General features: G+C 33.2%; 1 protein-coding gene across 1 annotated transcript in view; it reads right to left on the minus strand.

Moving 5' to 3' along the window:
- The window catches only part of LOC128263251 (zinc finger protein chinmo), a 54,880-nt gene extending 46,779 nt beyond the window's left edge, over positions 1-8,101 (minus strand). The window contains 2 exon segments of the mRNA XM_052998145.1: positions 5,352-6,455; positions 7,688-8,101. The gene's annotated coding sequence lies outside the window, so the exon portion shown is untranslated.
- Positions 8,102-10,154: the final 2,053 nt, after the last annotated feature.

The following is a 10,154-nucleotide window of genomic DNA, read 5'->3' on the forward strand; positions in this document are numbered from 1 at the left end:
TTTACAGATTGCAGGCATTTAAGGGAATTATGTATGGGTTGCGTGTGTCTTGAGTGTTCTCTTCTGGAGTGTTTGCGTGCATTATACTTGACATAATTAGCTGCTATTAAAAAGAAATTGGAGAGGCTGAAGGTTCTCCAATTAAATAATCATTTCGGTTCCGTTCTTTTCGTTAGAGAGAGATGGGAATTGTGTCACCATTGCATTTTAACTAAGATTGAAATTATAGGGTATTTTTTTGTTAAATCATCATTGTTAGTTTTTCTATAGATGAATAAGAGGAAGCATTTAGTTTTAGGTTAAGCTTAAATCTATTTGGAACGACGGTTATTTTTAACTTTAAATCAACATTAATATATTAGTGTAAATATAAAATGCTAAACTTGTTTTATTTAAATATTGATTACAATTTCTGCAAGTTCTAAATAAGTGTATAATTTAAACCTACATTTTTTGTTTGATCTCCAATCAATTCATATATTAAAACTAACAATTTTAACAGGCTTCGATTGAAAAAAGCATACATTTCTCAATTAGAACTAATAATTTTCAAGATCCCCAATCTATCTGAATCTCAAACTGATGATCTTCGCATTGAAAAGCTTTTTCCTCAATGAGCGTGGCGCCTAGAAAAGCTTCAAAAAAATGCGTGATGTAAAGCTCCCCCAGATCTACCTATCTCTCTTGCTCGCACTGCATTTAGATTAGGCCTACAAGCTAATGTTTTTGTTAGTGCTTCTGAGACCATTTTTAGACTTAATTGTTTTGTTGTTGGTTTCATTATTTTTTTTTTTTTTGGTTGGATAGTATAGCCTGATATTTATTGCGCGTGAATGTCATTTGTGAAGCGGGAAAAGCTCTACGCACTGCAAAAGTTCAGTTGTATTTGGGGCCTATCAGTGTGTGCGTATACGCACATTTTTAATTATGTTGTGCCAGCTCAAGGTTTTTTCTATCGCTGCTGCCGTTTTATTCGTTTTTTTTTTCTGCGTTTTATTTTTGTTGCTGTGCAGGCTGCCCCTTACGCACTTTGAGCCAATTTAATTGTAGGCCACGCTATACAGTTTTTCGGTTTTTTTTATTTGGATGCGACTTGTGAATTTTTTTGCCGAGAGAGAAAAAGAGATAGTTGGAATTGCGGAAGAGAGATGGCAATGTGACAAGTGTACATAGGCCTATGTACATACGTGCTTATTTCTTTGTTTGCTATTTTTGTACATAGCACAGACTTACAGTTGCCTCTGTATAATTTCGTATACATTTTTTTTTTGTATTTTATTTATTTGTTGCGCCTATCTGCATGTGTGTCTGTGTTTCTGTGCGTATTTTGTGCGCGTTTATTCTGTATTTTGGAATTATCAGCATTTAGTTCTGGCGAACTGTGATGTAATAGGCTCTAAATTGACAAATTTTTATTGCCTTTCGTCTGCCTGCAATTTTATTTAATTTTTATTGGCTTTGGAATTATTGGAATTACGATTAGCATGATTTTAATGTTTTAAAAAAAGAAAATGTTTTGACACATTTGAAAAAATTCAAAATTTTATCAGAAACATTGCACTTTTACTATTACAAAAAACTAAAAAAAATGGATTCGAACTACTAATTAATTTTTCACCTGCCTAGCAATATTGCATTTTTGATCAAAAAACCACAAACAAATTTTAAAAAAAGGGGGAAAAATTGTGCAATATGTTTTTGTTAAAATTCCACAATTTCCTCTGTTTCATCCACGTCATATATGCCATTTTTATGACTCCCACTACACATACACACTTGCAGAAATGGCAATGAAACTTTACACATTCCAACTGTTCAATGCAGATAAACCAAAGCCCCAAAAGAAGAGGAACACAGAAAGAGAGAGAGAGAGAGAGAGGAGGGGATAGTGCGAAAGAGAGGTAGAGACAAAGGGCGAAAGATGTCCGCCCATGAAATGCGTTTTCTATTTGTGCAAACTATTCATTCGGCCATATACACACATGCATACACACACATATTCGAATACATTTACCACCCACACAAATACATCGGTCGCATGCAAAAGTTTCGTTTTTTTATTGCGTGTGTGAGTGTATGCGTGAGTGGCGAAGTGGAGCAAAAGGCAACTGGCAATTAGCAACTGGGGAATGGCCAGAAAAAACCTCACAAAACTAGCGAAAAACGGTAGAAAAAACACGAATTGACTTTGCCAAACCCCAATAAACATTGCACATACAGCAGCGTTCAAAATAAGAGTTCAAATGCGACAGGCATAAAATGCATTTCAGAGAAAAATTAAAATCAATTCTATTTTGTAACATTTAAAATCATGTTATTTAGATATGTATATCTAATTCCAAAATAATACAAATAAATTCATTTCAAATAACAAATTTCTAGAATTAAAATAAAATCAAATAAATTGTAATTTTTAATATTTGATACGATGTCTTTTAAGATTAATGATTTCGAAAGTTACTTTTGTTTTTGGTTAAAAAGAGTATAAGTTTTTGACCGCAGCTGTAAGTTCCCAAAAAATGTGTAAGCTCTCCCACTATCTCATTCACTCTTTAGATAGGCCTATGGTCTCTCTATCTCTCCTTTAGTATTGTTTAAGTGGCATGGAAACGCAGAAAAGAAAAAAAAATTGTCACTTTGACTGACACTGACAGGTTTGCAGACCGCCACGCCCCCATCGCCGCCTTAGTCAGTTTACAGACCAACCTTCTACCATATTTTGCAGCCGGAAAAAACTTTGCTCACTCACATTTTTTTTTTGATAAGCATAGCAGTTCATAAAAGCGATTATTTCATATGAATTTTTATTACCAAGTCTCGTGTAAGTTTCATTTTTTTTTGCCTTATTTTTTAAGTCTTTTGCAGCCCTAGGCCAAGGTAAGTGCGTGTCTAGGCTTTAATGGTCTATAAAATTATGAAAAAAGATAGTAAAACTAAGCTTTATGATATTTAGGCGATTTGGATAGATAAATTAAGGTATTTGACTTCTGCATGGTTTTCAGAATTCAAAAACATTTATGCTTAAAAGTCTTCATTCATTTATTTAGTTCTATTAAAAACACAAAGTAGAAAAATATAATTTAATTTAATTTTATAGGATGTTCTATTAACCCTTATTTTCTATTGTAGAAACAGATTTAATAAACATAATAAAAGCTGAGCATAGTCTCAATAAAATTTAATCTCATTCAACTAATTTAAAAGAAATGTTTTATGCCAAGAACAAGTTTAACCTAAGCTAACTATATCATCATGGTAACTATAATTGTAAGCACACTATTAAATGTTTTTCAGCTTGAATTTATAATATATATATAACATCTCAATCGGCTACTTTTTGTCATCCCTAAAAAACCCGGCTATAACAACTGTAGTAAGAATCAGGCAACTGACAATTTCTTGCAACGCTGTTGCTCTGTTTTGCTTTCTTGGTAATCGGTCGCATTAAAATTCAAGCAACTGCAGTGGCAAGTCATAAAATTTAAACAATTTGAAGAAGAGAACTGAAATGCGTTCGGCTTTTGAAGGGAAAATGAAAGGGGGGGCTGACTGTGGGCTAAGAGCACATCATAGACACTTTGCGCAAGTGCCGACAACAAAAACAGCAAATAAAAAAGAAAATAATGAAGTCGGTTGCATTGCGTCAGTTACAACATAGTCAGAAACCGAAAAAAAAAAAAAAAAAAACTAAAGACGACGAAGAGGGAGAAGCCGCGCAGTCTGCTCCAAAGACAATTTATTCTTAGAAAAAACACTAACGATTGTGCAAATGCACGTGAGAAGGCAGAGGAAAATGGAAAAGGGCGGCAGACAAAAACAACTCCACAGCACTTCCGACAAGGGAAAATGCAGCAGACGAAAAACTAAAACAAAAAGCTATGACAAAAGCTACACAGATAAAAATGATTTTTATTAATTTTTTTATAAGTAATGTATTAAATTGAATTATATATTATTTTTAATCAGTATTTTTCTTCAAAAAAATTAACTAATAAAAGGAATATTTATAAACTTTTTATATAATTACAAAAATTTATCTTGCAGATAATAATACAAATATTTTCTAACTCATCATATAATTGGAAAAAACTATTTCGCAGATACTTTTCAAGATCAAAAGTTTTCAATAAAAATATATTGAATAATTAAAATCTTTATTTCTCAACTCTCTTTTATCTTTTAGATATCACGAAAAACATCTCAAAGATACTTTTGCCGTCAATATGAAATTACATAAAATATCTTATAGATACAACTTGTGTTTTATATTTTTGCACCTTTAGTTTTTTTTTTCTGATTTTAACCTTTTTTTCTCTTATATTCAATTAAATATCTTATATTGTATATTTTGTTTTCAAAAAATATTCAGCCACCAATAAAATTTTTAGAAAAACCACACTAATTTAAAGCTCACAGTTTTTGCTAAATTATTTTCCGTGTAAAAACTTGAACCAAAAAAAGGAGAGAAAAAACTGTTGTGCATTTAATTAAATGCGGAAGACCCCCAGCAACAAAAACAGAAACTACAATTTCAAGCGCACGCAATGGCGGGCCAACCCCAACGAGGGCAAGCGAGACGGGGCGATGGCTAGAGCGAGAGGGGGCGAGCGGTACAAAAAAGTACACAACGCACAAAATTTGGAACACGCTGCGTTTGCTAAAGTAGGTCAAAGTAGCAGCGGCGCCGGCAGCGCAGTCAGAAAATATTGCGTGTCAACTGCGACGCATTTTTTTCGGCTTCTTTTTTTTGTGCAGCGCCAAGAAGCAGAAATAATATATTTTTAATTTATGCACAACCCTAAAAAAGTATCTACACCCCTTTGAAGTTTGTGTGTGTGTGTGTGTGTGTATCTACACATGTAGAAATGTCAAGCAAGCAACTTTTGCTTTTTTTCGTTATTAATATGCAACGCCAAGTTTTGAGTGTCATAAATCATACGCAAAGTGCGTAGACAATTTTTTCTCTTGACCAAAAAATGTTTTTCCTTCTTTTTTTTTGCATAAATTATTATTGTAATTAGAGGCGGAGCTTAATTTTTTTTGTTGAGCTGTTACCTGTAATTGTTTGCAAATGTTTGTGGACACTTTCTAAAACAACATTTTTCATTTTTACGCATTTTTTCGTGCGTGGGGAAACTTTAAAGAGCCATTAAGGAATGTAGAAAGTTGTATAAAAATAAAAAAAATATAAAATATATAAAAAAAAATATAAAATCTTAATATACTTAGCAAAAATGAACTTGTTAGCCAAGATTTGCTGGAGCTTATTACAAAAACTATTTTTAAGTTATAAATGTTTTATATTAAATAAACCATGAGATTTTCTTTAAATTAAACTTTATAAAACTCACCTTAATATCCAATTGCAAATTTTCGTATTAATCCAAATCCAGAATCCTCAATTGTAAAACTTTTCACAAATGTTAATTTTGAATTTGTAAGTTTTTTTGTTTATTTTATTAAACTGCACTTCCCTTGCCTAACGTTTTTTGTTCTTATTATTTTTCAGTTTTGTTGCTAATTATTTAAGTATATATACTCGAGTTGTTTATCAAAAATTGTTTACCAAATATTCTTCGATATAATTTGTAAGCATAGATATATGTATAGGTATATATATATTTTATAAATACATGTATTACGATTGGTAATAATTTTTTATTTTGTTTAATATTTTTGCTTTGCTTTTTATCGAAACGAAATTTTTATGCAAACTAACACACACGTTTTCTTTGCTGCTTTTTTACTGTAGGTTGCTTTTACTGTAGTGATCACTGTAGTAGTTGCTGTTGTTGTTGTTGTTCAGTTGCTATGGCTGCTGCTGTTGTTGTTGTGTTGCTGTGTTTAGTATTGCGTATGTCCGAACCAATAATTTTGAAGAGTTTACCAATTTGGTGGCTTAAATTTTTGCGGTTTTTTGCGTTTGTTCTAAAAAGATTTCCCTCCGGTTTTTAAAACTGATTTTGTGCTGGTTTTTTTTGCTGACGGTTTTGTTTTATATATTCTTTTGTTGATTTTAAAAATTTACATTGACTTTATTTAGTTTTGCATCTTAGTTGCAAAACATATTCACGTGTGGACGTTTGAGATAATTTAAATTTGTTATTTTATTTGATGTTTTATGTTGCGCGCAGCTTTGCCAAAAATCGTTTTTGTTGATTTATTATTTTGTTGAATTCGAATAAAGATCCAAAGTTATGTTGCCAATTTTAAAATTTTGCGTTAATTTTCGAAAATGTTTTTGTTTAGTTCATTTTTAAATTGAATTATTATAATTTCACGAAATTATTTTCAATTTAATTGTGTATTATTTAGAGAGTTAAATGTTCAAAATGTGTTGCTTGATTGGCATTTTGTAGCATTTGCCGGTATTGTTGGCGTTGAATGTTTTTCTTGATGTTGCTAAAATTGGTGTTGTGATTGGCTCGTTGAGGCATTTTCACAGTGACATTAAGCTGCAAATATAAAAAAAGGTGTGAAAATCGTTATTAGAAAATGTAAGTAGAATTTGAAAGAGTAAAAAGCGAATATATTAATTTTTATAATAAATGCTCTTTTTTTTAAATATATATTAGTCTAACACAAACACATTTGTTCTTTAACTTGCAAAATATATATTTTTCAATTATAAAAATCCCATTTGTCACACATTCCATGAAATCAATTAATTAAGTTTTTAAGTAATCATTATGTGCAAAGTGTTCCCAGAACATCTTGTTTCTGACACAATTTTCTTATCAGCAAACTTATCGCAGCATATATATTTTATATTGTCGTTTTCGGATTTTAATTCCCACTTGCCTTCTGGCAAATGTGTTTTATTCCACAGGCTACCCAAAAACACTTTATTTTGGCGTTGGGAATTGAATATTCTGGGGCAGGAGGAACATGTGCGCACATACATCGCCAGATTTCAGGTTTTAAGTTTTTAATGTTTAATCTTTCGGGTTTTCCGGTCACGTGTTTGGAAATCTTTATTATTTTAATTGGGGATTTCAAATAAACATTTACATGTTATAAACTTTTTATAATCAAATGTTTTTCTTTAAAAGGTTTTCACATCTTTTAATATTTATTCACAGTTATTCAACACTGGCATCATAGTTTTTCTACACTTTTTTCTTGCTTTTGAGCAAGTGTCCTGGCGATTAATTGCATTACTCGTTCTTCCTTGCACTTCTTGCTCTTTCCTTCATTCTCCCTTAATTGTTCTTTCTCCTTTACACACTGGCAAACACACACACACACACACTCGCTTAAACACAAAAACACAGTGCAAAAAAGGGGTTCAGTTCACTGGGATTTCGCCTTGTTTGATTCCAGGGGGAGGCGGAAAACGGGGAGGGTTGTTTATTGTTCCATGTTCTCCTTGTTGTTATTGTTGTTGTTGCTATTGCTTTTGCTTATTTTTCTATTGTTGTTGCTTGATTAAAAATGCAGACGTTTTCGTTATGCATAAAAGTTTTTACTTCACTTTTCCCAGTTTGTGTTTGCTTTTCCGCTTTTTATTTTTTTTGCCTACTCAATCGCATTTTTTGCTGCGTTTTTATGCCGCTTGAAATTCGAGTTTCTAACGCACACCCCATAATTGTGATGAGTTTGTTGGAAAATCAAGTACGCACTCACAATTTAATAATTTTACTTTGCACTTTTTCTAACATGATTATTTAGTTTTACTCAAAATTACCTTCCAATCACTGGTCGAAAAACCGTTTTGCAACACTCACGACGCACATACACTTAACATTTAACAGTGGACAGTTATTTTGTGCATTTGCTCGTCGAAACACAAACAAAACGTAAATAATAATTAAAAAAGTTTTTCGCACTTTTCTGCTTTTTTTTGTGCACTTTGACCGCTGCAGTTTTCCGAGTGAGAAAATATATATCTTTTAAGCGGTTTCGTTTGAATTTTGTCGGTTTCTGAATTTCGAAATTTGAGGGTTTTAGTTTTTAGTTTCCTGGGGCTGTAATTTCTGCTGCACGAGAGACGAGAGGCGAATATGCGAATGCGAAATGCACACAAAACGCTGCTGCTGCTGCTTCGAGCTGCGAGCACCACCGAAACCTAGAGCCGAATAGACGAGCGTTGTGTTCCAAAATTTCGTTTATGGCCTATCAGCCGGCGGGCAGCGACGTCGACTGCGACTGCGGCAGCAACGGCAGCCACCACCAATACCAAAAGCAAAAGCAAAGGCAAAGGCAGGGCAAAAGCAACAGTCGGCGGCTGGGAAAGAGAGCGAGCACAAAAACGCAGCAAAGCAAACACACAGCACTCTCTGCAAAGTGGTAGACAACCACCTTAAAGTGTTATTTTCATTACCATAGCAAAATTACAGTTTTGACTTGTTAAATTGTGTTATTTTGTTGCTTGAATTGGCCACAACACAGGCTAATTGCAATTAAGCTACCAACCATTTGCAATAAAACTAGCAATAATAATTTTTTAGTCTTAAAAAAAAACCATTTAAACATAAAAGACTTTCAACCAAAAAATTTTATTTTTCTGAAAAATCTTTGTGCCACAACTCAGCCTAATTGGAATTTTGTCAAAACTATATTTATTATTTGCCCCACTGTGCATTGAGTGGAGCTGTGCCGCAGTCGCAGTCAAAAAATCCAAACAAGTTTCGGCTGCGTGCTTTGCTTTTGCTTTTGCGAAGGAAGAAATGCGAGCAGAGACTTTTGTTGTTTTTTTTTTCGCTGCCGCAGAGAGTGCGCTCATTTTGCATTGGTTCCAATTGGATCCCTCGCCCCCGCCGCATAAGAGTGCGTTGGTGTGGATGAGAGCATGCAAGTGTGTATGTGCGTGTGGTTTTGTTTTTGCAAATGCAAAAGTTATTCTCCCTTGTGTAGGAGAATGGAGCTCTTTCGCTCTCCGAGAGAGAGAGACAACCACTTGCGGTTCTTCTCGTTGGGCTATTAATCCAATTGGAATGCAGGCGAGTAACTTGCAATTGACAAATTGGAGGGTTCCAATAAGAATTAATGAACATGGATGAAAGGATAATGCACAAGAACCAAGTATAAATTTTTACCAATTTTTTTTTATACAATATTTACTTGCGGCTAAAGAGATAACCCCGGTTGCAATCGCTTTTTTGCATGCCTTTTTCTGTGTATATGCACTGCCGCCCCAGGATAAAAATTACATATATCCTTATAATCCGGGGGTGAGTTTTCGTCCCCTCTCTCTCTCGCGCGCGCGCTCTCCCTCTCTCTTTTGCAGGCGCAATTGCATAAGGATAAAGCAAAGGACATGAGGTAATTTAGGAGAACTCCGCTCAAGTGGAAAATGTTTAGGGAAATCTCGCCCAGAAATAGCAAAAGCAAACCTAAACTTGGTCTTAACCTATTCACGCAGCGGGATATTTCCATCCAGGTGGTCTCTAAATACGAGATGCAATAATAGGCAAACCGCTTTAAGATGGGAATAAATAAAAAGGGTTTCATGAATGCTAAAACAATTTTAATTGAATTTTTTTAGGTTTATTTAACGATGCACCGAAGGATTTAATTCCTTTTTTTACTATGTTTAACAATTTTTGAATTAATTTGCGGTCAGTTAAAAAAAATTTAACAATGCATTTGTAATTTTGTAAAGTAAGAAGTTCTCACCAAAATACTGGATAAATTTGCATATCCCTTGAGATCTTCCCGATCAAACCATTGAAATCCGAACAAAAACCCTCAAAATGCTTGACATTTTTTACCCAAAAACTTCCCTTATTCCCACAAGTGTCACTATCCCTTTATTGAATGCATTTCTCTAACAGAAAAATATCAAATTCCTGTACAATAGAAACAATTACAATTTAATTTCAATCAAAAAACTTGAAAAATTATTCATTTATTTCGATTAATTAAAAGTTGATTCTTAACTGCCGGCAAACGCAGAAACAAAAACTTTAGAAGCAAGGGCAAATATAGTAAAAGCACAAGGAAAAAAAGCTAAGATAAATATTTTAATTTTAAATAAATCTTGAAGCAAAATTGTAACAATTAAGAAGGAAAACTAAAGAGCAGAGATGTAGAATGAATAAAAATCATACAATTTTTCGTTAAACAGTATACATTTCCTTTCAGTGCAGCAATGCCAAAAACAATAACAATGCGCCTGGTTTTGCAGTAAGAAAAAATGAGAGGGAGAGAGA

The sequence above is a fragment of the Drosophila gunungcola genome, unplaced genomic scaffold (assembly GCF_025200985.1).
Source record: "Drosophila gunungcola strain Sukarami unplaced genomic scaffold, Dgunungcola_SK_2 000001F, whole genome shotgun sequence".
In the NCBI taxonomy this organism is placed as follows: Eukaryota; Metazoa; Arthropoda; class Insecta; order Diptera; family Drosophilidae; genus Drosophila; species Drosophila gunungcola.